The 5,390-nt window shown below is 54.9% G+C and overlaps 1 protein-coding gene across 8 annotated transcripts in view; it reads left to right on the forward strand.

The window, feature by feature from the left end:
* Positions 1-24: 24 nt before the first annotated feature.
* The window catches only part of LOC102378080 (antimicrobial peptide NK-lysin-like), an 8,973-nt gene continuing 3,607 nt past the window's right edge, over positions 25-5,390 (forward strand). For 3 of the 8 annotated variants that reach the window (XR_001358613.2, XM_006031206.3, XM_014523434.2), the window contains exons 1-4: positions 25-281; positions 408-759; positions 2,802-2,918; positions 4,165-4,240. The gene's annotated coding sequence lies outside the window, so the exon portion shown is untranslated. Of the gene's footprint in view, positions 760-2,277; positions 2,502-2,801; positions 2,919-4,101; positions 4,241-5,390 lie in introns of those variants that run through there. The other 5 variants (XM_025212802.1, XM_014523436.2, XM_025212803.1 and 2 more) reach the window with 5 other exon arrangements.

A 5,390-nucleotide genomic window follows, 5' to 3' on the forward strand; every position in this document is an offset into this window, starting at 1 on the left:
CCAGGCGCCGCCATGCCTGGGCCCGCCACTGAGCGCGGCCACCAGGGGGCGCCGCCCCGCCGGCTGTCGCTGGGCCAATCAGCGCGGGGGCGGGGCCAACGCAAAGGCCTAGGCCGGCCTCCTGTAGTCACGCCCCACACGTGGGCGCGGGGGGGCGGTGGTAGACAGCCCGGTGTTAGAGATGGGCAAGGGTTGCTGCCAAAGGGTGGGGAAATGTCCCGCGCAGACGAGCATTGAGGACTAGCTGAGCTGTGGTAGAGCTGTCTGTGGGCTACACAAGGGTACAGATGGCACCAGAGAAAATGGGATGGGATAGGATGGGACGGGTCCCTCACTGCCCTGGAGGGGAGAGGCCGGAGGCCTAGCCATGGAGACTGGCCTGAGCCTGATTCTTTCCTTTTCTACAGGGACCCCTGGGAAGGTAAAAGAAAGAGAAGGCGCCCAAACCCACCAAGAAGCCCAAGGAGAAACTACCTAAGGGCTCCGAGAAGCCCAAAGAGGAAGCTCCCAAGCCCACCAAAAAACCCAAGGAGAAGCCTCCCAAGGCCACCAAAAAGCCATTAGGAAAGAAAAAGCCGGAGGCAACACCCCCTGTCCAACCTGAGAAGGAAGAGAAGGACAGGTATTACCAGCCTGAGGATCCCCTGTTCCCTCCCCCTGCCAGAGAGGAAGATGACTACGGGGTGGCCGAGCCCTCCAGGCTCCCCTCACCATATGATGAGGAGGAGCGATCCCAGGTATATGGGGAACGGGACAGAGGTAAGCCCCACTGGCTGACCAGCTGGATCACCTATCCCTGCATACACATAGCTTGTACCCACCCCATCTTGACCCACAGCTTGCCCCCTCCCCGGCACCCCAGGGGGGCACGAGACTCCTGCTGTGCAGGACAGCCTTGCCCTGAGAAGGTCCAGTCAGCAGCTGTCTCCCTGATGGCCCTCAAACACAGGGTGAGGAGAGGGGCACTGCTCAGACTACCTTGGGCATGACGGAGCAAAGCCAACACCTGAACTAGCACCTAGGAACTTGCTGGCTCTGCAACAGGGTTCTTTCCTATATGCTCCAGACTCCTTCCTTTCGGTTCAAGAGGACATGGATAGCTACAGAGACAAGAGTGCCAATATGTATACAGCACACCACTAATCCAGGCCAGGAGGTGATTGCCAGCTTCACAGGATGTATCCTCAATACCGGCTCACATCTCGTAGGCCAGCCATTTCAACAGAACGGCACCTGGATTTTTCCTGTTGGTAGCTTCCTAACGTGGCTTCCCCATGTCAGGGGTTTTGTAGGAGAAATGGAGGAATTAAGCTCACTGGTTCTGTTGCTCTCAACAGTTGTATTGTCAGCATGGTGTTGCCAGAAGCTGCCTGTGAACTGTACTGCAACAGTGCACAAAAATCATGATCATCTCTCCACTCTTACTACAGCCACTGCAGCTGTTTCTGTCTCTGGGTCAGAAGCTAAAACTAGCAGCTGACTTATAACAGGAGTTACCAGCTGTGGCGCTTCATCCAGGTGCTCCCACTCCTTGGCCAGCACTCACAGGGCGGGCACCGGCACTCCTGCTTGCCCTCCTTGCCCATCGCCTAAGCAGGGAGCGCAGCCTGTCAGGGTGCATGAGCACTCTCAGGGGGTGCATGTGGACCCCTGTGCACCCCCTATGAATTGCCACTGGGAGTTACCAAACTTTGCTACTGGGGACCACGCTTGTGACCTCCGCTGCAAGTCCTGCATCTTGTAGTGAGTTTCTGTTGGGCTCACAGAATAGCTTGCATCCCGTTTGGAGTCATGACCCCTAGTTTGGGAGCTGCGGACCTCTAACCAGAGTAAATTGCTCCCTGTGGAGATAGCGGTGAAACACATCATCTCACTCAGACGTGGAGGTTCTCAATCCTTGTGAGCCCAGCTCCATTCTGCAGAAGCAAGAGGTCCAGGAACAAAGACTCTGGCTCTGTCAGGCTGATCTACCACCTCTGCCATTGCTGCTCCTGGTCCATCACCAACCATCTTTATAGGCTGAGATGCATGTAGTGTGTGAGGGCCCTTTCAGACGGCAGCAGCCTCATGGTCTTATCCAAAGCTATGGTTGACCAACACGAGCATAACAGCTTATTTATAGGATGCTGACTTTGTCACTGCGTTAGTCGAGCACTTCTGGTAATAGCTAACCAGCACCAGACAGAAATGTGATGGTGACGCATTTTGTGGTTTGAGTAGCTTCAGAAGATCTTCAGCTTTTTTTTTTTTTTTTTTTTTTTTTTTTTTTTTTGCAAATCATGGCTGACAATGGCATGGCCACAATTTGCAAGAAAATCATTGAGGAATACATGGTATTTCCTCTTTTTTTTTTAGTCCAAGACCCCACTCAGACAGCATTGCATGTAGTATTACTGTGAGGTTCTCAAGGTGTTTTTCACCAACATCTACCATGACTGGTATTTGTGTATCTTCTCTTCTCGTAATCCACAGGCCTACCACTAATCTTGAAGTTACTAGAGGTAGGAAAAATCCCTGTTTTCACTGCTGGCTCCATAACAATGCTCCATTTGCTCCAGTTAACTTTAGATGCAATTCCAGTGCCCTTTAAATGCTGAAGCTCTGCCCCTCTTTTTGGAACTGTAGCAAAAGGTGCTGGATGCTGCCATCATCACGTGTTCCTCTCTCCAGCCTCTTTCACCCACCCAGTCCCCTTCAATCACTCCCTGCCACCAACCCCAAGAAAATATCCCCACCCCACTGTGCACTGGCTGTCAGCCTCCAGCCTCTGGTAGTGACAACCTGATATTCCTCCCCGTCAGTTGAGTGCAGGCAGCACCATCAGAAACCCAAGAAGCCACCCAGCAGGAAGAAAACAGAAAGGATCAGGCCGGAACCAGAGCCTGAACTGCAGCCAAAGAAGCCAAGCATGTGGGCAGGTGAGAAGGGAAGGGCTGGGGAAGCAAGTTGCAAGGCCAACAGGGTTCAGGGCAGAGGGTCCTATACTGCACTTCTTGGTTCGTAGTCTCTGAGGGATGTGTCATAGCAGAGTGCCCTTGCACAGTGACTAGCCTTGCTCCTGCAAGGCCTCTGCTTCGGAGCCAAAGGGGTGTTTGGAACAGCCCTCAGGTGCTGGGGCCAGGGGAGAGGAGGCATGTATGTTCCCGAAGCAGCCGCAGGGCCCCCAGCACTGTGGTGCTTCATGATCTGTAACGCCATGGGTAAGATCGGTGGGTGGTTGAGAGCAGGTGTAGATGGGTAAATGATGCCTAGGTAGACTGATGTGTATAGAGGTGGACAGATGGTGGGTGTCGGTGGGGACAGAGGGACAGATGGATGGACAGAGGAGATATATAGAAATGGATGAGGGTTGATAAAGTGGTGGGTCTGGGGACTGATGGATGGATAGAGACAATGAATGGATAGATAGGTGTGAACAGGAGTGCGTGGATGGATAGATAGTCTAGGGCAGTGTTTCTCAACCCATAGGTCATGACCCAAAAGTGGGTTGCGAGAATATATGAAAGGGTCACAAACAAAAGTTTAAAATGGATTTTTTTTAAAGGAGAAAAATGTAGGAAACCGTGGCTTTTCTCTTGCAGGCTAGCAGAGGTCCAGCCTGCCAGGGGCTGTTTGGGGGCCTCCCTGCCCCACCCCACACAGTGAGGGGCTGCAGGTCAGGGCAGCTGGTTGGGAGTGAGAGGCACTGGGTTGGGACTTGCCACTGATGTTTACAAATGGGTCCTGGTACAAAAAAAGCTGAGAACCACTAGTCTAGGGGAAGGATGGATAGAGAGACATTGAGCTGGATGGATGGATAGATAGAGTGGAATGTAGAATGGAATGCATGGATGGATGGATAGAAAGAAGTATATGGATAGATGAATGTGTGTGGGGGTAGATGGTGGGTGTTGCTGGATGGATGGATGGATAAAGAAAGAGGATGCAGAGATGGCTTCTCTCCTGGTCTGTCCATGGCATAGTGAGGCAAGTACAGCCTTGGTGGGCAGTGCAGGGCAGGGCTCTAGTGGGTCTGTGGGGGGTTCCCTGATGGGGCTGCTGGCCACAGCCTGACCGTGGGGCTCTCTTATCTCAACCTGAGCTATTTGCTTGGGCCACCAGGTCATCAGTGGGGCAACTGCCTCCCTCCCCAAGCCCACCAGCCTGTCCCATCTCACCCTGCAGGGAAGCCAGTGGAGCCGCCCATGCCACCTGCGAAGACCAGCTATGAGGAGGGGCTAAAGCAGCTGGACTGATGACGGTGGGTATCAGCTGCTGTGGAACAGAGAGGCCTGGTCGGAAGCGCCATGTGACGGGCTGGGCTAGTCAATGCAGGGGTCTAACATGCTCCCTTCCCCTTAGAAGCCTACTTGGGGGGCTGTGAATCCTGCTGGTGTCCTGCACTCCTGACCAGCAGGCCCCTGCCCCCCCAGCCCAGCCCAGCCCAGCCCAGCCCTTTGCTCCAGGATTGGGCCCACAGGAACATACAAGAGCTGATTGGCCTGGTGGGGTCAGAGGCCAGGGCTGTGCCCAGCTGGTACCAGCGAGCCCACAGCCCCATGGGTGGTTGGAAAAGGTGCCAAGGCCTCATTCAGAAGCAGCCTTCTAGGCCATAAGCAACACAGCAGGCATCCCCAGGAGTGGCAGGGTCATTTCCTGAGAAATCAGCTGCCAGGGATTTGCCTCACCTCACCAGGACTAGCCTGTGACACCCAGCCTGCTCCCTGCCCCCTCAGCAGCCTGGATGCATCTGGCTGGTGGAGGGACTGGTGCAAGAAGGAGCTGAGGCCTGGCAAGCCCCAGGCCCTGCAGCCTGAGGTGTTTCAGTTGCATCACACATCGTGGAGGTGGGGACCGAACGTTGTGGGGGACCCACGTCTCTGACCAGGAGCTTACAGTGGCTGCTCTAAGTGTCCCTTGGTCCTGCTCTGCTCTACCAACCCCTACGCTCAAGCCAGGAGTCATAGGAGAGGGCGTGAAGGGGATGGACCAGCCAGGGGATTCCTGGATGTATCAGCACCTGGTGTGAATGTAGCCCCTGGCCCTAGGGATGCAAGTCATGGCTGCCCAAGGCTTCCCTGGCTACTGCTGGCCTTGCTGGGTGTGATGGAGAAGGCATCCTGCATTGTGCCTCTTGATCACTCACGCCACCCCCACCCACCTGCCCCGGCCTCACCAGAGCTGCAAGCCACCCAGGGAAACCACCTCAGTGCTCTGCAAAGTTTCCCAGCTGCCTGTGGTTGACCTGTGGTCCTCAGGAGGGGCCTTGGTGACTCACACAGGCTGGGTGTAGGGTACTGTGGGCTCTAAGGGTGAGAAATGACTTGTTAGCTGGTCATATCCCTGTCCCCAGCATCAACACCCCGTGCTTCGGGGACAGACAAGCCCATGTGTGATGGTCTCACTCTTTC

Source organism: Alligator sinensis, unplaced genomic scaffold (assembly GCF_000455745.1).
Source record: "Alligator sinensis unplaced genomic scaffold, ASM45574v1 scaffold453_1, whole genome shotgun sequence".
Lineage (NCBI taxonomy): Eukaryota > Metazoa > Chordata > Crocodylia > Alligatoridae > Alligator > Alligator sinensis.